The 20,506-nt window shown below is 45.6% G+C and overlaps 1 protein-coding gene across 1 annotated transcript in view; it reads left to right on the forward strand.

Moving 5' to 3' along the window:
• XYLT1 (xylosyltransferase 1) overlaps nucleotides 1-20,506 on the forward strand; it is a 373,697-nt gene that overhangs the window by 92,025 nt on the left and 261,166 nt on the right. The window lies entirely within an intron of this gene.

The raw sequence follows: 20,506 nt of genomic DNA on the forward strand, positions 1-20,506 counted from the left end.
ACACAGCATTTGTCCTTTTGTAACTGGCTGGCTTCGCTTAGCATAAATAATGTCTTCAAAGTTTGTCTCTATCACGAAACGTGTCGGAATTTCCTTCCTTTTTAAGGCTGACTAGTCCATGGTGTGTGTATGTTGCATTTGGTTTATCCGTGCAAATCTTTCAGGATGGATACTTGGCTTGCTTTCCCCTTTTAGCTACTGTGAGTAATGCTGCTTTGGACATAGATGTGCCAATAGCTGTTCAAGCCCCTGCTTTTCACTCAGCTGTGAACCCAGAAGAGGAATTGCTGGATTATATAGCATTCTATATTTGATTTTTCTTTTTTTTTTTTTTTTTTTTTTTGAGACAGAGCCTCGCTCTGTTGCCCAGGCTGGAGTGCAGTGGCCAGATCTCAGCTCACTGCAAGCTCCGCCTCCCGGGTTTATGCCATTCTCCTGCCTCAGCCTCCCGAGTAGCTGGGACTACAGGCGCCCGTCACCTTGCCCGGCTAGTTTTTTGTATTTTTTAGTAGAGACGAGGTTTCACCATGTTAGCCAGGATGGTCTCGATCTCCTGACCTCGTGATCCGCCCATCTCAGCCTCCCAAAGTGCTGGGATTACAGTCTTGAGCCACCGCGCCCGGCCCTTAATTTTTCTATATTTAATTTTTTGAGAAACCACCTTAGTATCCGTCCATCTGTAAGTGACCCTTGCTTTTTAAATGTAAGGAGTATAAGCATGTGATAACAAAATTCCCCCATGAGAGAAGGATATAAAATAGGAGACTTCTCCTTCTTTTCCAGTCTTTCTCTTTAAAAGAATCATTGCTAACAATTTATTGTATATCCTTCTACTTTGCAAAGTTACTGAGAGTCAACTGCTTCGTCTGCTAAATGGGCACATCTCCCTCCAACCACCTTTATTTATTTATTTGTCTATTTATTTATTTATTTAGAGATAGAGTCTGGGTCTGTCGCCCAGGCTGGAGTTCAGTGGCATGATCTCAGCACACTGCAAACTCTGCCTCTTGGGTTCGGGCGATTCTCCTGCCTCAGCCTCCTGAATAGCTGGGATTATAGGTGTGCACCACTGCGCCTGGCTAATTTTTGTATTTTTTAGTAGAGACGGTTGTCTCACCATGCTGGCCAGGCTGGTCTCGAATTCCCGACCTCAAGTAATCCACCCACCTTCGCCTCCCAAAGTGCTGGGATTACAGGTGTGAGGCACCACGCCCAGCCCTCTAACCACGTCTTTGCATTGTTGCCAGAAACAAAGGAAAATGCAGACAAAAGTGCATATTTCTTCCAGAACTGTCAGAGGCCAGCAGGTCTTCCTGCAGAATTCAGCCTAAGCAATATTTCAAATACAAATGCCAATGTTGGTCTTTGGAAAGACAATATTTTCAAAAGTGTCTTTAGAGTGAATATCTGTCTCTCTGGATGTAAGGGGTGTGTGTGCGTGTGTGAGAGATATCCTTCATTTCATAGATGGGGAGACTCAAAGCCTGCCCTGGCTTCCTGTCATTCCCTGGGATAACATGAGGCCCGGAGGACACTCAGAATTCACAGCAGTGCCTCGGTACAGATCACTACCCTCTACGCCCAGCTACCCCACGACATGCCCAGTGGCCTGGCTGGGCTCCATCCTGCTCCCACCCACCACACCTTGTCTGATTTCTCTCCCGCACCCTCCGGGGCCAGGCTGCCGTTTTCTTACCACCCCAGTTTGCTGAAAAGCCCGGGGGTGTCTCTGCCCCCCAGGCAGACTGGGCTGGCCTCACAGGGGGTTTCCATCTCTTAGTCAGCCTCCCTGATTTAAAGCCGCCTGTCAGATGTTGGAGATGAAGTTAGAAATCAGCCATTTGCGCCGAGTTTTGGAGAAGCTGCTGCCAACTGGGAACTCCTGAGTCTCTTCTTCTATATATAGTCTTTAGGGTGAGCTAACTGAAGTTAGCAGGGTTTATTTTAGGAGGTGTCTCCTTGGAACGGAGTGTGGTGGGTTGGGCTGCCTGCCCGGGGAGCATTTGAAAGATTGCTTAGGCTGACATCCTGCAGGAAGATCTGCTGGCCTCTGACAATTCTGGAAGACATACATGCTTTTTTTCTGCCTTTTCCTTTGTTTCTGGCAACAAAGCAAAGGGGTGAGTTGAAGGGGGACGTGCCCATTTAGCAGACAAAGCAGTTGCATCTCAGTAACTTTGCAAAGTGGTTGGGATAAAGCTGAGGTAAGATAGCTCCTCTGATTCCTTATTTTGTATCCCTTGTGGTAAAAGTTAAGTTCTTTGAAATATTCTGTGAAGAAATATTAAGAAAGAGGATGGAGTGGGTTTTAATCTGAGCTTAGGAGAGTATGGTATAAAGAGCTTGGACTTGAGCGTCATTCCTAGGTTCCAACCCCAGCTCAGTCTCTTACTGGTTTTGCAGCACGGGGCTAGTTACTTTTCCGCTTCAGCCTCAGTTTTCCTGGCTGTGAACTGGCCATATTTGCCTTATGGTGTTGTCGTGACGGTGAAAACGCGAGTTACAAAGAGTTAAGGCCGATGAAGTACCTGGCACCTAATACATGCTTCATAAATGGCAGTTATCGCTTTATCTGAAGAAAAGGAAACTTTTAGCAGTATATTTCTAGAAATTACCTCAATTAGAAGGAGGCATCTTGCTAGAATACTAAGTAGGATTTGAGGTTAAATTATGCAGTCGTATGTTAAAAGGTTCGCCTTTTGGGAAATATCCATTTACTGGTGACCTGGCAGAAGGAAACCTCAGGTTCATTTCTCTGCAAGGTCCTGGCCTCTTTGAGTAAGCTCAGTAGACATAATCAAGATGACAGTGTATATTATTTAAAAGGTGATGATATTAAAGCATTTTTTGGTGAAAAAACAAATCTTGGAACAAACGAATACCCATTTGGTATGGGAACTGCAGTCTCCGTCTCACGCACACCCATGCATATTGTCCCTTCAGCATTCGTGCCATTTGTTGTGTTTAATTATAGAGGAAGTGAAATCCTCTCCAAAGTTGCCTACTAGGTAATTGCTGACGTTTCTTCATTCTCTGAACATTGATTGAGAATAAGCTCTGACCCGTGCCTAGTGGAGGAAACCCCTGAGACATCTGAGTACTGCAGACAGGTTTGACCTATTCCAGTTCAACAAGAGAGAAAGAAGCAAGGGAGAAAAAGAGCAATGCAAATCATCTGGGTATCTTCTTTGTCCTCCAAAGCCTCAGTTCTTCCCTTTGTACAATGAGCACAGCTGGATTTAATGGTCTCCAGGTTCTTTGCCGCTCTTTGAGGCTGAAACTCAGGGGAGGGAAAGAAATTCTTTTTCTTGTTCTGAACCCCAGTGGGCTGATCCAGAGCTGCTTGTGCACCCTCCCCCTTCTAGTTGAGATGGTTCCAGCGTGAACGGGGATGCTCCAGTCCTTGAAACTCACAGGCATCACGTGGTTAAGCTAGAAATAGAAAATAAGTCATGTCTGGGTTTGGAGGACTCCCTGATTATTCTAGTTATCTTTGGAACAGAGCATTTATGAGAGGCTGTATTGAATGGATGGGATCATAGCTTCCATTCCATGGAAGGCAGGGTCACCCAGCCCTCCTGATGGGAATGTGTTTGTTGTGCAAGGGTGGGATTGGGGTGATAAGCATCTTGGAGGCAAGAATGAGCTAAATAAGCTGTTCTCAAAGCCCTTCTCCTGAGAATAGAGCAGGCTGGCTGTCCCGCCAAAGAGCCTGAACGTCCTGAACCACTGCAGTGATGGGAAGATTCTGCCATCCAGACAATGGGAACTGTATCGCCATGTCTAGCTGAGGACGGGGGGTTGTTGTCTGGCCTCATGAGGTCCAAACAGGTCTGTTTGATGGGCAGGTTAACAACACAGGCATTAGAACCAGGTCCTTCTTCCTGGCTGGGGGATCTTGGGTGAGTTATTAATCTGAGCCGTGACTATTCCATCTATAAAAACAAGACCCAGAATAGTACCTACTTTTGTGTGTGTGTGGCAGAGTCTCACTCTGTCGCCTAGGCTGGAGTGCAGTGGTGTGATCTTGGCTCATGGCAACCTTCGCCTTCCAGGTTCAAGCAATTCTCCTGCCTCAGCCTCCTGAGGAGCTGAGATTACAGGTGTGTGCCACCATGCCCGGCTAATTTTTGTATTTTTAAAAGAAATGGTGTTTCACCATATTGGCCAGGCTGGTCTCGAACTTCTGACCTCAAGTGATCCACCCGCCTTGGCCTCCCAAAGTGCTGGGATTACAGGCGTGAGCCACCGTACCTGGCTGGGCTTCTTTGATCTCTACCAGTTCTCCAGTAATCCCCTTCTCCCTATCAGTTACATATGGGTGAAAAAGAATTTAAAATCCTCATTCTTTTGCAGGGGAGCAGAACACAAAAAAGGGGGTCTTTCCCTTTGTCTCCCACTGTACCCTCTGTGTAGCTCCATCGTAGCAATTATTTTAGATGGTTAAAATAAAAACAATTTGGAGAATGGTAGGAAGAGGCAGTGATTTATTTGGCATTTACCGTGTACTTGACACCCATTGTCTCACTAATTCCTCATGACGATTGTATCATGTACGTACTGTTACTGTATTATTATCCTCATTTTACAAATGAGGAAACTGAATTACATAGATTAAATAAATTGCTTGAGATCCCACCTGGTAGTCGCCAAAACCCTGGGCCCCTATCCCTATTTAAACACTTTCCCGTGCTAATTATTGTCATCTCTGACACCTGGCTAGCTTGTGCACGCTGTAGGTTGGGTGCATTTTTTTTTTTCTTTTGAGACGGAGTCTCACTCTGTCACCCAGGCTGGAGTGCTGTAGTGCGACCTTGGCTCACTGCAACCTCTGCCTCTCGGTCCAAGTGATTCTCCTGCCTCAGCCTCCCAGGTCGCTGGGACTACAGGCGTGCATCTTTACACCTAATTTTTGTATTTTTAATAGAGACAAGGTTTCACCATGTTGGCCAGGCTGGTCTCAAACTCCTGACTCAAATGATCCGCCCACCTCGGCCTCCCAAAGTGCTGGGATTACAGGTGGGAGCCACCACACCTGGCCTGGTTGGGTGCATTTCTTCTTGTTCATTTGTCATTTGGTCTCTATTCTTTTTTTTTTTTTTTTTTTTTTTTTTTTTTTGAGACGGAGTTTTGCTCTTCTTGCCCAGGCTAGAGTGCAATGGCACGATCTCAGCTCACTGCAACTTCTGCCTCCCCGGTTCAAGTGATTCTCCTGCCCCAGCCTCCCGAGTAGCTGGGATTACAGGTGCACGCCACAATGCCCAGCTAATTTTTGCATTTCTAGTAGAGACGGGGTTTCACCATGTTGGTCACGCCGGTCTTGAACTCCTGACCTCAAGTGATCCTCCTACCTTAGCCCCTCAAAGTGTTGGGATTATAGGCGTGAGCTACCATGCCCAGCCAGGTCCCTATTCTTTAACAGAAAAGACAAGTCACCAAATCTGTTTTAGGCCCTGCAGATGCAGCTATGAGCAAAAGAGACATCACCCATCCTCTTGAGCACTGGCTTCTAGTTTGAGTGGCTGGTATCCTGGGGAAGGGTCTGGAAGGATACAACCTGCAAGCTTGGCTGGCTGTGGTTGGTCTGTCTCTGTCCTCTTAGGTCAGGGTTTCTCAGCCCCACGCTATAGATGTTTGGGGCTGGATAAAGAAGCAGCGGACCGGTGCATTGTAGGATACGGAGCATCATCCCTGTCTCCACCCTCTAGATGCCAGTACACCCTCCCTTTCGAGTTATGACAACCAAAGATGTCTCCAGACAGTGTCAAATATTCTCTGCGGGACAACCCCCCCCAACCACTGTCACCAGATCATGAAAGCTCAGTGGGATGGGCCTCTCTAAGCCCTAGGGCAACACTGGCTGTGATCCACAGTCCCACTTCCTTCTCTAAAATGGTTTGTTACGCAGGTCAGGGCTTACTAATAGTACAGACTCTGACACAAGGGAAAACTCTCAGTGATCCATGGTAATGGTGGTAGTGCAGTGGTGACCGTCCCTTTTCAACTTTGCCACCTCCCCCTGCACACACATTGTAAGGACACCAGTGGCTCCAGCCGTTCAAGGCTGGGCCTTTGCCTGTGGTGCCCCCAGGGCATGGCATTGAAAGGCCAGGTTCCTGAAGCGTGGAAATGTGGTTCAGGCTGCCTGTCTCAACAGCAGACCCATCCACCTGGCCGGTGGGGATTGATTTGATGGGCCCGAGGCCCCAGGAGCATGTTCCAGGCCTCTCTGGAGCATGGACTGCCCTTGAGCACCGAACCTGACCAGGCTTATCGCATCTGACTGTATTTCCCCTTTTGTGATTTGCCAGAGAGCCTTGTAAATCAGCGGCCACTAGCAGTTCCTGCTTTGTGGTGGCTGTAAGACTCAGAGCAACTTGTTTTTCCAAACCTGTAGTCTAATCTTTTCTATGTGTGTGTGTGTGTTTTTTAAATGTTATCTTGAAGAAGAAAACAGCTAAAAAAATTTTTTTTTTTTTTTTTTTGCATTGCAACAGGGGGTGGGCGTTTGCCCAGGGGTCTGTTGGATGGGCTGGTTAACAATATAGACACTAAAACCAGGTCCCTCTTCTTGGCTGGGGGATCTTGGATGAGTCATTAGCTAATCTTAGCCTTGAATTTTCCATCTATAAAACAAGACCCAGAATGAGTATGTACTTCATAGAGATGCGAGGAATTAGTGCTTATAATGCTTCTACAGGGCTTAAAGCACGTACACAGTACGTGCCTAAGAAATGTTATTATAGAAGGATTTGAAGTCACACAGATTGGAACTTGAATCTTGGTCTCTGCTCCTTACCTGCTGTGTGACGCTAACAAGTGTCTCTACCTCTCTGAGCCTGTGTCTGCCTTATATTAATAACTGTGGTTGTCGCAGGTTGAGCCACTGATGTGTCCTAGTTGGTCTTGGATATGCCTGATTTTTAGTGCTGAACTTCCCATATCCTCACTCCCAGGCAAGCCGGGATGCTTGGTCACACTGGTTATGGGGTTGAAATAAACCATAGCACCTAGCACGTTGTGGCTGTCAGTAAATGGAAGCGTGCCGGAGGTAGTCTGTACCGTTTGGTTATGTGTGGGAGGTGGTGGGGGGATGTCTTAGCTACTCATTTCTTTCAGCCTGCAAGTGCTCATGCCATTTTCCTAAGCCACAGAACTCAGTTGCAAATTGACGTTTTCTAACCTAGATTGATTTTTTTTTTGGTCCTTCTATGTTAGACAGAGAAAAGATTTTGTTTGACTTGCATATGTTATAGAAAATCACCTCTTGATTTTTTTCAGTCTGTAATAACAGTACTGAGGGTCGAATAATGAGTAAGGCACGGTAGGTAGTGGCAACCTAATGTCTTAGACCATGTGGGTTGTAGTGTGATCCCCAAAAATGGGAATAGGAATTACTTGAAACTCATTTTGAAACTCTTCAGTATGCTGATTCCCTGAGTTGGTTTTTCAGAAGTACCTTTGGATCTGATTATGTAAGAGACAAATATTATAATCTAGGTAGTAGGACTGAAAGCTGATTCTGACGAAGGTGCAAATCGATCTACCCATGCACTTTAGCAGTGACTCCCTGTTGTTCTTTGGATAAGATCCAAGCTCCTTCCTAGCACCCAAAGGGAATCCCTGACCTGGCGGCCCCTACACCAAATCCTCCCACTTTATCTTATGCTACTCACCTTCTCAGTGTTGATTCTAGATTCAGACTTCCTTTCTTTGTGTCCTCCCAAATTATGAGCGCCTTCCCGCCATAGAGCCTTTATTCATGCTTCTCCTTCTGCCTGAAATGCTTGTCCTCTCCTGTACCTTGGACAAGTTGATTCTCACTCATTCTTTGGCGGCCAGTTTATTTCTCCCTTTCTGAAAGAACCTTTCTGATCTTCTCTCCTGGATGAAGTTCCTGTGTTTTCTGTCCCTACATTCTCCCCCTTGGCAGCATTTATCACAGATCTAACTAAAATCACCAATTTTGCAATCAGTCGTTTGATACAAGATGGCGGAATCAATACTCCCTCTAGCTAACTTATTATATATACCTTATGTGTCCACTGAAAAGGAGACAGTTGTTGAATTTTATAGGTATTACGAGATTCTGGAGGACAGAGTGTTCATGAGCGGTGTTCTTAAGCCAGATCTCCTGGATTTGGTCAAATTCTAGCTTCAACACTGTGCAGCTGTGTGACTTTGGGCATGTAGCATAACCTCTCTGAGCCCAGGTCCCTCATCTGTAAATAGAGGCTAATAGGAGTCCATTCCTTAAGGGCAGTTGTCAGATTACATGAGTAAAATATGTCAGTGCCTGGCACATAGTGTATGTTAGTGTTGATGGTAACAACCATTATGATGAGTTCTACAACTAGTGATGATAATAGTATTCATCATCTTGAGAAATTCTGCCAGCTAGCTTAAAAGCATGTTGCTGGAGAGAATGAAACACATGTACTACATGATAACTTTGTTTTATTCCCAAGTTTTGTGACTATAGAATTGTCTGAAGCCTCAGTTTCCTCATCTGTAAAGTGGGGCCAGCATTACCTACCCCACAGAGTTGGTGTGAGCATTCAAGAAGCAGCCTCTCAAGCCTAGGTCCAGGCAATAGTAGGTGCCTGATGAACGTCCGTGGCCCGAGCGCTGTAGATGCTGATTACTGCTTTCTCAGACACCACAGCTTGGGATGCCAGAGCTTTTGCTTGGGATCTGAGAAGCTGGACTGTGAATATGGATTTCGACAACAGCCCTTCAGAGAGCATTCTGCTTCTCTGTGATTTAAAATGAAACAAAACAAAAAATAATATTAGATGATCCAAGGTGCTGGTTTTATATGGCAGCTAATGAGATGGCAGGGCAAGTAACTGGAGAATGTATTGCTAACAGGCACAATAAATAGAGCTATGATTAGATATTAGCAGCCCTCAGGTGGCCCATAATGCAGTGAGTACATGTGAGGTCAAGAATGTGTTAGAAAACAGATGTTTGTTGTTAGTCCTTATAGGCCACACTTTTTAGAAGAAATACATATGTGATGATTATGATCGGACGTGATTGTAAGTGCTTTACAGATGTTCAATTAATCCTAATAGACCTGGGAAGTAGGTATATATCATTAGTATTATTCCTACTTTGCATATGAGGAAACTGAGGCACCAAGCTCTCGAGTAATTTGCTCAAGTTCAAATGGAAAATAATTGAACTGGCGTTTGTACACAGATGCTCTGGTACAAGTTTCCATGTTCTTAGCCACTATTCTATGCTGAAGTCACACGAAGAATATAATGACTGGAAACTGATAATTGAATGCAAAATACCCCCTTTCTCCTAAAAATGGGCCAGACCAGCTGTCCTTGGTCTTGAATTCTACAGGCCTTTCCATTAATGGAACTTGTTCTTGAACGTTAGCATTAGGAGAGTTGTAGACCTCAAACTGATGGACGCTATCTAATGTCTTCGGTCTGCCATTGACACTGTGCGCCTCTAACACCGTTTCTCCTAAACTGATTTTCTTTTACCCTGTTGGAATGTGAGTAGTTTACTGTACCTGCTGAACGCAGGGTCTTAATTAGCCTTAATTTTTGAAGTCTGCAGCTGTAAACTGTGTTGAAAAGATTGAAAAGATTAGTGCACTAGTAATAAGATAATTGTCCCTGAGAAATGCTGTTAGCATGTAAACACAGTTAGCATGTGAAATCAGAACAACTGTAATATTTCCCTCGTTTGGTGTTTAAAGATGCTCCTGCATGAATAATTATAACTAGATGCAAAGTGCAGAAATGGGATGCTGCATGTTTTTCCTGTTATTCTTTCCTGCTTCTATCCCAGCTCAGAAATAAAACTGCTTAGTGGATTCTTGCCTGAAGCTAGCTTCCCCTCCCCCACAGCCATTTGAAATTAGTACCAGGAGTGGGGTAACTTAGAACAGGGAATTCCAGAATTAGGGATAGTCAGCAAACAAAATCTACAGATCCCATAGCAGCTTTTTTTTGGGGTGGGGGGGTGTTGAATGAGAGAGACCACACATCTTGCATACCTCTGTGTACGTGTGAATGCTCACAAATGTGTGTGTACACACATGCGTATTCACACATACACACACACATTCTCTCTCTCTCTCTCTCTCTCATATACAGAACTGGAGAAAACTAGCCATGGCTACACACAGCAAAAGCAGATGTGATAAACCTCATTTTACCTTTTTAGACCTAGAAAGGCTGCAGTAAAATATGCTGCACCTGCCACCACGTGAGGTCCTTCCTTCTGTGGAGTTTTTGCATCCTTTGATAAGTTGGAACATGCTTTAATTTTATGAAGTCAACACATGTAATACCTTCCTAACAGACCATAGCTCATCCTGGTCCTGGTCCCTGGTCCTGGGGACTACATATCCTATAAAGACTAACCTTTCTGCTTCCTCATCTCAGACATTAGCCAATCAGTAGGTTGAGCTTGTCTCCTTCTGCTGTGTCATTTACACCCCAGACTCTTCTTTATAGGGAGGAGTTGCCTTGACTTACAGTCAGGAAAACATCCTACAACTCAAAAGTTGGCTGAGTTTTCAGCATACATCTCTCAGATTCCACCTATAACATGACTTGGGTTTCAACTGATTTGGGTTCAACAAGAATTTACCAAGTGCTTTCTATGTGGCAGTCTCAGGACTTCATTAAGCATAAGAACAAAGGAGATAGTCCCTGGTCCTGGGGAACTGGGACAAGGTGTCCAAAGAGTATATAGCAGGGGCTGATGAGAAGACAGGACTCCCACCCCTATCCATGGGAGTCAACTGTGCTCTCTACCTTATATTCCTGGGTTTGCATTCATAGGTGCTTCTTGAGTTAAATTATTCTTGGACTTTGCAGCCACGTTACTTTACAACCAGTCTATGGTTCATATCTGGTCCTTCTCTCTAAGTTCAGGTCCTCCAGCTGAAAGTGCTGGGCTTAGCTTAGGACCCACTAAACCAGAGATTACAGACTCCAATGCCCACAGCAGCCACACCGGCAGCCATAAGTAAAGGACATGTGTCTGGGGCAGGGACTGTGGCAAGCTGGAGGGCCTGTGACCCTTCTGAGAGGAATAACTGCGTCCCAGTGCCAGAGAGGCAGTCTCTTAGGAAAATGCTGGATTTGTGTAGCCAGGTCTTCTGATTTTTCCAAAAGATGCCAGAACTTTGCGGTTTTATGTGAAACGTCCTGAATGTGAAGCGTTGGCATGCTGTGTAGGTTTTTGTTGTTCTTTTTAAAACATTGTGCAGGCTGAACAAACGATGCCTGAGCTGAATACTGCTTGTAGATTCCAGTTTCTGTTGGCCACCTCTGCCGTCAGCCCATGAAGATCGTGTTCTCAAAGTGCTGGCTAAACAGAGGCCACTGCTGAGTCACTAGGGATGCTTCCTGCCACTTCATGAATGTGTTCAATTCGAGACCACACACTTTACCTTGCATCTTTTTTCTCCAGCTCTTTCTCATCCTGCCCTCCCCGCAGATGTCTCAATGAAGTCCCTGGGAAAGTAACACTTACTCTCCTGAATAGAGCCTACAGTTCCACCAAGCGTGGCATGCATGTGAGCGAGGGTCCCCCAACCCCGCCCCACCGCAGAAAGTGTGGAAATAAAAGTGGATCGTTGTAAGCTTTGGATCTGCCAAACAGGACTTAGCACAGCCTCGTCTCCTGCGTGTTGATTATCAACTTGCTTGGGGGATCTCAGGCTCTTGCCTGACCTTGGCACGAGGTCTGGCAAATTTGGCTTTCTGGGTGTAGAATTGATCGTTTCTGAAACAAAGCCATTGAGACAGAGTTGAGGAGAGTCCTCTATTCACGGATGAAAGGAGCTCATTGTACAAAATCGGTGTGTCCTGGACCCCCTTCCTCTGGCCCCCTCCTCTCGTTCCCTTCCCCCACAGCTGGGGCTTTGTAAGGGGCTCGCAGGATGTTCTATCCCAGGCTGTACTTTCTTCCCATCTTCCTGTCTCTGAGGCTGCCCTGAACAGAAGGAGAGCTGGGCTTGGAGCCCCATGCACGTTTTTGGCTCCTCAGGCCAACTCTGTTGTCGTGGGTGATGAGAGCACTTCCTTCCGAGAGAGCTAAGAGAAAAACAGCCGTGCTGTTCACAGGCAGCTGCCCGAGGCGGCTGTGCAGGAAGAGAAGACAGTGGGTGCTAAGAACCTCTTCCTGTTCTGCCTTCTGCACGGGCGCCTCCCTCCTGGGTCACAGCCCTGAAAAGTCAAGACTGTTGAGCTACAGGAAGATGATCCTGTGTGTATTAACCTCAGTGATCAACTTACGGATTGAGTTTTTCTGTTTCTGCTGTGAAGCCATGGGATCTCGAACTTTTCTGCTTGAGATTGGGGAGTGAGGGTTGGAGTCATGTTCATTGGGTAACATGGTACCTTCCTTTGTGGGGCAGGTGTAAGGTAGGGTGGTGAACAGATAGGGAGGTTATAAACTTGGGTGCTTTCAGGGCTCAGCCCAGTTGGGCAGGGTGGGGTGGCGGCAAACAGAAGGGGATGTGCCTGCCTTAAGTGGACCTGCTTACCCAGTGGGTTAGATCTTTCCACGTTTCACAAAAAGCCACAAATCAGAATATCGTGAATTCACCCTAAATTTTAAATGCTGGCACCTAGTTTTAAAACATGTATTGTTCAAAAATTAGCCAGGCTTAGTGGCGCATGCCTGTAATGCCAGCTACTCAGGAGGCTGAGGAAGGAGAATCGCTTGAACCCAGGAGGTGGAGGTTGCAGTGAGCCGAGATCACACCAATGCACTGTAGCTTGCGTGACGAGCGAAACTCCATCTAAAAAAAAAAAAAAAGGTATTTTTCTGCACCATGCAGATCATACCATGCCACATCCAAGCATTCTGGTTACCTTTTTTTTCCTTTTTAAAAAAACGTCTCTGAAGATACTAAGGTTAAATGGGCCTGGCTCTGTGGCTTTCCACCAAGTCTTGAAACTCTTTGAGCCTCAGTTTCTTCCTATATACATTAGGAACAGTACTACAGGGTATTCATAATCCAGGAACAAGGAAATATGTAACGTCATCAAGAGAAAACGCAAACTGGACACAGTGACTCATACCTGTAATTCCAGCACTTTGGGAGGCCAAGGCAGTAGGATCACTTGAGACCAGGAGTTCAAGACCAGCCTGGGCAATATAGGAAGACCCCATGTCTACAAAAAGATGAAATATTAGCCAGGCGTGGTGGCACAGGCCTGTAGTCCCAGCTGCCTGGGAGGCCGCAGGGGGAGGATTGCTTGAGCCCAGGAGTTCAAGGCTGTGGTGAGCCATGATTACACCACTGCATTACGATCTGGGCAATAGAGTAAGACCCTGTCCCTGCCTCCCTGCCTGCCTCCCTCCTTTCCTTCCTTCCTTCCGTAAAAACCAAAAAAATCATCTGTCTTTTCAGTCTTTATGGCCTTCCGGGAACAGCCACTTCATGAGGATGGAATGTGGGTTTATTGAAGTAATACCCATAAAGGGTTAATTATGGTATCTCATAAGGACTTAACCAATGATAGCGGTATACGGGGCACTGTCATCAAGGCTGTCATCTTCATTGTCACTATCGTTTCATTAAGAAATATTGCAGGAGGTTGAGGGGACAGGCTGCAGGCAGAATCAGTCCCCTGCTGAAGCTTCTTTCTGACTCTACCCTGACGCTAAATGGAGAAGGCCCTTCTGTCCCCTGCAGGGCCTACCTGCCAGCCCGGTGTTCTCAGCATCTCTCTTCTGGCCTAGGAAGGCAGCTCCACATCCCGAGCTGTAGCCTGGGACTGCAAAGCTCTCCACTCCCCACCTCCTGGGATAGTCCTCCCCCCGCCCCCCGACCATGGTTGGTGTCGGCAGTTCTGTGTGTGGCCTCTTGGAGACATTCCAGACGCGAAGCGCTGCTGAATCACAGTTTTCCTGTATCTTCGAACAAAAGATGTCCTGGTCAGAGGCTCTTGTGAAGGAGCGAAAGAGGAGGAAGTGAAGAAAAGCAGGGAGGGCTGTGCATAGAAATTTGTTTTGGCGAAATGGGATGCACTCCAGATTTGGTATCAAAAAACTGAAATTCTACACTGAATTCGAATCCAAACTGTGTGTGGCCCTTAGGAAATAGGCCTTTCTTCCTGGATCTCCCATGCCTTAGCAGACAGTGATGGGTTTGATTCAGGTCAGGGATGGACATTTAGGGAAACTGGAATCTATTAATAATATCTGCTCCTCGGGCTGTATTGAGAATTTGAGGCCAGGTGGCCTGCTTAGTAATAGCTGCCTCCGGCACCTTACTGTGAAGTCGCTGCATACCTGGTCTCTACCTCTAAGTGTTTTCCTTGAACTCACAATTTTGGATTCTGGAGCTCAAACCTGAACTGTTTTCCTGTGGAATAGAGAACTCCCCCAGCAGTCCCAGAAGCCACATAGTATCATTGGAACTCCAGACAATGTCTGTGGGACACTTGGCAGTATTGGTTCCAGTTGGGCCACCTGCCGTCTTGGTGACCACAGCAAGTGGGTGCAAAATTGATAGGTGCTGTGGCCTGTGCCTGGGAAAAGCTAATTATCGGGCTGAAGTATAGATGTGGCTTGTGTTCCCAGCTCCAGGAGGATGTGTGTTCAAACACAGCCTGGGTGGCCGCCTTCAGAAAGATTTGCAGCATGGTGGGATTTAGCCAGTACTTCTTGTCTGGGCCGTGTCGGGTAAAGGCTGCCTTCTTGGCACATGGCAGGTCTTGTTTATGGTCTGAAATGCCTCGGAGCTGTGAAAAGCAAAGCACTGTAAAGTGTCACCAATTGTCTTCTAAGAGGAACTAAGGTTGGTGGCCCACCCACTGTCAGGACTGAGCCAGGCTCTGGTTGAATGTCTCAGTCAGTGCTCCACAAAGACTGTGAGATGATGTTGGTGATTATTATTACCTTTAACCACTGGAACAAGCGAAGTAGTCAACCTGAAGACTTGCAGCAAGGAGATGAAAACCTCTGGTATGAGGAGCGTCTGATCCAATTCCGTGTTCCTTATGGCTTCGTAGTGCCAGATGCTGATAGAACCATGAACTGTGGTTTAATGTTGCCAATTCACAACGTGGTTGTACCACTGGGTAGCAGTGTAGCTTAGTGGTCCAAAAGAATGCCTTGTTTCAAATCCCGCCTTCACCACCCACTAATGAATGACTTTGAAAAAATTACTTCTCCTCTGAGCCTCAATTACACCATCTGTAAAAGGGGGCTTTTGATGCCTGCCTCCTAGAGTTGTTGTAAGGTTTATTTGTTTGTTTGTTTTAAGACACAGTCTCTGTCACCCAGGCTAGAGTACAGTGGCATGATCTTGGCTCACTGCAGCCTCTGCCCCCAGGGTTCAAGCTATTCTCGTGTCTCAGCCTCCCAGATAGCTGGGACTACAGGTGTGCACCAACACATCCAGCTAAGTTGTGTGTTTTTAGTAGAGTTGGAGTTTCACCATGTTGGTCAGGCTGGTCTTGAACTCCTTACCTCAAGTGGTCCACCCGCCTTGGCCTCCAGGGGATTATAGGCGTAAGCCACCACAGCCAGCCAGTTGTAAGATTTAAATGAGATAGTATTTGCAAACCCCTTACAGCAATACCTGGCATTCAGTGTGAGAACAGTGTTAGCTAGTATTTTGATTGTTGTCAGTATTGACTAGCTATGTGACCTTAGGCAATCTGAATTAATAATGGGGGTGAAAACTTCTGTTGCTCGCAGTAGCCAGGCCAGCTACTCAGTCTGGAGCTGTGTTCTTGCAAGAATACACATCCAGTGTTGCTAAATCTTCTGTTCTTAAAGGAGAAGTGAGAAATCTGGATTTGCACGTGAAGTATCCTGGTTTTAAAACGTTGGCAATGATTCATAAAAAAAGGATGAGTTCGTGTCCTTCTGTAGGGATATGGATGAAGCTAGAAACCATTCTGAGCAAACTATCGCAAGGACAGAAAACCAAACACCGCATGTTCTCACTCGTAGGAGGGAATTGAACAATGAGAACACTTGGATACAGGGTGGGGAACGTCACACACCGGAAGCTGTCATGGGGTAGGGGGAGGGGGGAAGGATAGCATTAGGAGAAATACCTAATGTAAATGAAGAGTTAACGGGGCAGCACACCCACAGTAACAAACCTGCACGTTGTGCACATGTACCCTAGAACTTAAAGTATAATAATAAAGAAAAAATGGCAGTGATTTCAAGTATTTCATCAAGGCCGCAGGCCGAAATAAAAAGCAAACCAGCTTGAAGCAACCACAGGCCACCAGTTGGGCATTCCTGTCTTAACAGTCTGTCGCTCAAGCCTCTGATCTTTTCAGGTAGGTTTCTTCAAAACCTTGTAATTCTAAGATGGTAATTCTGTGTGCTTTTTAAAGAATTACAAAACCTCTTGAGGTGCACACAGAACAAAGTATTATATACAGGAGTTTAGAATTTTGATAACCATTTGTGCTCAAGGATACACATACCAGGCTGGAGAAGTGTTAAAATAATTCCCGAGTTTCCATGAGTCTGTGGTTTCTCTATCTTCCAAGGCTGTGGGTGCTTAATTACCATCTCCAAGGGCCTAAGCTTCATTTTAAGGTTCTACTGCTCATTTCTGGGGTCTGGGCTAAAAAATATTGAATGAATGTAAGATAGCAAAAAGACCAACTTTTTAGACTTTTAATACAAAAGAGAGAGAGAGCAATACACACAGTTTTAACTGCCAACATTTCTGTAAAACATTGAGAATCCCCTTGTTCTCTCTGTGGGGTTTCTGTTTTCTCCTCTGAGTCCTATTTGAAGGTGAGTTCACATTTTCCAACAAGGTGAGGGCTGTGTGATTCCGGCCTGCATTCACATTCCAAATGCAGCCTTTTTAAGAGAACAAGGATACTTCTGTGTCACTGGCATGCCTCCCTCATCACCCCATGCCGCCTGCCCTGCACGTGCCCAGCCTTCGTGTTAGGAGCCACTGTGAAATCCCATGGGGACATCTGAAGGGAAAGCCCTATTATGCAACACCTTGGTTGCTGCAATGAGGCCCTAAGAAGGAGGAGTTGGAAGAGTCCCACTTCCCTCGGGAGGAAATGCTGGAAAGAGGAGGGTGGTAACCAGGTTTTTAGGGCACAGCAGATCCCTTCACCAGAGTGGGGAAAAGGGAACACTTTGCACCCATCGTGGAAATTTCATGGGGGTGCAGAACACGAACACCAACACTCTTAAGACTTGTTTCATGCATGCGTCCGACACTCGATGGCTGGCTGGGGATCAGACGCAGGAATCGTATTCTTTGTCACTTTGGAAGCTTTTTCAACCTTGCATTACGCATGGTATAGTTTAGGTATCACGTAGAGGCTCTTGGGTTCAGTGTACATAAGAATCCCCCAAGGGCGTTTAATAAAAATGTAGATTCCTTGGACTCTTGCCCAGAGATTCTGATTCAGTAAGTTCATACTTTTGATGAACACCAGGATATCGGTTAAAAGACTAGTTTCTGGTAACTGACAAACTTGCTTACTGCGCCTGGCTCCATTCCTGATTAGCCCTGTGTTTTTGAGCAAATTATTCTCTGAGAGTATCAGTTATCTGATCAATAAAATGGGGATCATGATACCTCCCTTGGCAGGGTTGCAGGAATTTCATATGCTTGGCACAAAGTAAGCATTCAAAACGAATTAGGTAAATGTGCTCATTTCGCTGCCATCACATGACATGGGTTGCACTCGTGTCTACAGCAGCTTGCAGTTCAGAAGGCTTGTGGTTTAGTAGGGTTGAGTATAGAGGGATATGTCTCAGCCCTTGTAAGCCTGGAGGAAAAAATCAAAGAAAATAATTTTTGAGATTGTAACTATGTACAGTATCTACTTTTTTTTAATGTTCATGACAACTCATGATGTCAGTGGTATCTCGTGTTCAAGACAAGGAGGAGACCTTAGGGTTTGCTGGCAGTCTGGGTTTATACCGGTTAAGCTTGTATAGTTATTAATAGTGTCCCTTACGGAAAGGTCTCAGAAAATCTGTTTTCCACTTTCTTAACAGTAGCTGTGTTGGCAAGTATGATCTACCTGTTTACATAGTGTCAGTGAGAAAAATAAAGCGCACAGAAGCTGAGGACTTTGCCCAAGGTCACAAGTGGTGCTAGGTAGTGGTTATGTACTGAATTGTACCCCTACCCTAATTTCATATGTTGAAAGCCTGCCTCCCCCAATACCTCAAAATGTGACTATTTGGAGATAGGGCCTTTACCGAGGTGATTAAATTAATGGAATGGGGTCCTCATCCAATCTGACTGGTTCGTTTATAAGAAAAGGAAATTTCAGCCAGGCCTGGTGGCTCATACCTTTAATCCCAGCACTTTGGGAGGGTGAGGCAGGCAGATCACCTGAGGTCAGGAGTTCGAGACCAGCCTGGCCAACATGGCAAAAGGCCATCTCTACTAAGAATACAAAAATTAGACTGGAGTAGTGGCGCACAACTGTAATCCTGGTACTTTGGGAGGCTGAAGTAGGTGGATCATTTGAGGTCAGGGGTTCAAGACCAGCCAGGCCAACATGATGAAACCCCATCTCTACTAAAACTATTCTAAACAATTAGCTGGGCATGGTAACAACCACCTGTAATCCCAGCTACTTGGGAGGCTGAGGCATGAGAATCACTTGACCTCAGGAGGCGGAGGTTGCACTGAGCTTGGATTGTGCCGCTGCGCTCTGGTCTGGGCCACAGAATGAGACTCCATCTCTGCCCTCCCAAAAAAGAAGAGGAAATTTGGACACATAGATACCAGGGATGCATAGAGAAAAGACTGTGTGAGGAAACAGCGAGGAGTGCACCATGTCTACAAGCTGAGAGGAGAGTCAGACTTCAGAAGCCAGACTTGCAGACACCTTGGTCTTGGACTTTCAACCTCCAGAACTGTAAAAAGATAAATCTCTGTTGTTTAAGCCACCTCGCCTGTGTATTATTATTGCAGCCCTAGCAGACGAATACGGTGGTTATGTATGGTTTGAACCCTGGGGTAACCCCTAAACCTGCACTCTTTTCCCACTGAACAGTACATCTTTGTCCTGCATCAGGCCTGCAGCTAAGTGACAACGTCCCTTTAGGTTTCTGGCTGGGCGTTCAGAGTTGGCTGGAGCTGGACGTTCTCCAGCAGGCTCGAGTCATGAGTGAGTTTTCATTTGCTGTGATCTGTGATCCCAAGAAGAGTTTCTTAGATTTTCCAAGTTATCTGGTGGTTGGATGATGAGTGACAGTGAGACACCATCTTTTGATGGTGGAAGATTCCCAGTTCTGGCCTTAATTAGAGGGCTCTTGGGGAGAGAAAGCACCAAGCCAACCTTCTGAAGTGTTCCCTGGGAGCATCTCTGGGAGAAGGTGGCATGTGAATGTCCATTGTCTATGTCATTGATTTGGTGGGCCTCACGGAGACATCTGGCTCTGAAGGTGTGAGTACCGGGATCATTATCCCTATACCAGTGTCATTGCCTAACACCCAAGAGCAAGCGCTGTCTTCTGAACATCCTCAAAGCAAAGGAAGAGAACACCCTTTATAATGGCTGAGGCTTAGCTCAGGGCTCAGAATCTGCTAGGAGAGCCAGATAGGTTTGATGCATGCGTGGAATGATAATGAACAAATTCTTCCTCCTCTCTCTGCTTTCTTTGTTGGGGCTTAATTGCTTGTTAAAATTACGCCTTTGGCCTTGATCCTGGCTTCTTGGTCTTACAAGCAAGACTTTTGAGGTGTAGACAAGTTTCATTGCTCTAAGACCTGTAATCAGGCTCCTGCCTCTTATTTAAACAGTTAGCTTTGGGAATAGCGGTGTACACAGAGTCACTTTAAACTCATTTCTGTCTCCCTCATGGTGCCTGCCAGGCATAGAGCTAGCTACTGAATCGGAACTTAGTAAACACGTGTGGATTAGTTTAGCTAAGTTTACACGGTTCCTTGCTGTGGCAAAGTGACTGTTTTGTTTTTAGTCATGATATGTGTGCTAATTTCTATCAGCCATGTCCACTACCTTTTTAAAAAAGACAGATGGTAAAAAAAAAAAAAAAAAAAAAAAAAAAAAAGATTCCGGTATTTGTTAAGGTGGTACTGCTTATTTGCTATAAGTATTCTTGATTTTGATAGACATTATCCAAAAATTGCAGGATTACTTTGTCCAAAGCAATAATGTATTTTCCAACAGAGCTCTTGTAAAAGAGTGGAACCCAGAGTTTTCCAGTGTAAGATGCTGGGATCAAATCCAGGCTTTCAACAGCATCTGTGTGGCTCGGACAGGTTGCCAGTCTCTCTGGTCATCAGTTTCTCCATCTCTATACTAATGATAGTGATCATGATAATATCTACCTCTTAGGGTTATTACAGGGGTAAACGAAATGATACAGGCATAGAAGTTAAGCCCAGTGCCTGGAACATAGTGAGAACTTAACAAATATCATTTATTGCTTCTATTCAACTGTTTAGAACCTCAGTCAAGTAATATGCCCATAGGACAAAGTTAAGAATAAACCAAAGGAATGAAAACTGTATGTATTTCCAGGC

Source organism: Chlorocebus sabaeus, chromosome 5 (genome assembly GCF_047675955.1).
Source record: "Chlorocebus sabaeus isolate Y175 chromosome 5, mChlSab1.0.hap1, whole genome shotgun sequence".
Classification (NCBI taxonomy): Eukaryota; Metazoa; Chordata; class Mammalia; order Primates; family Cercopithecidae; genus Chlorocebus; species Chlorocebus sabaeus.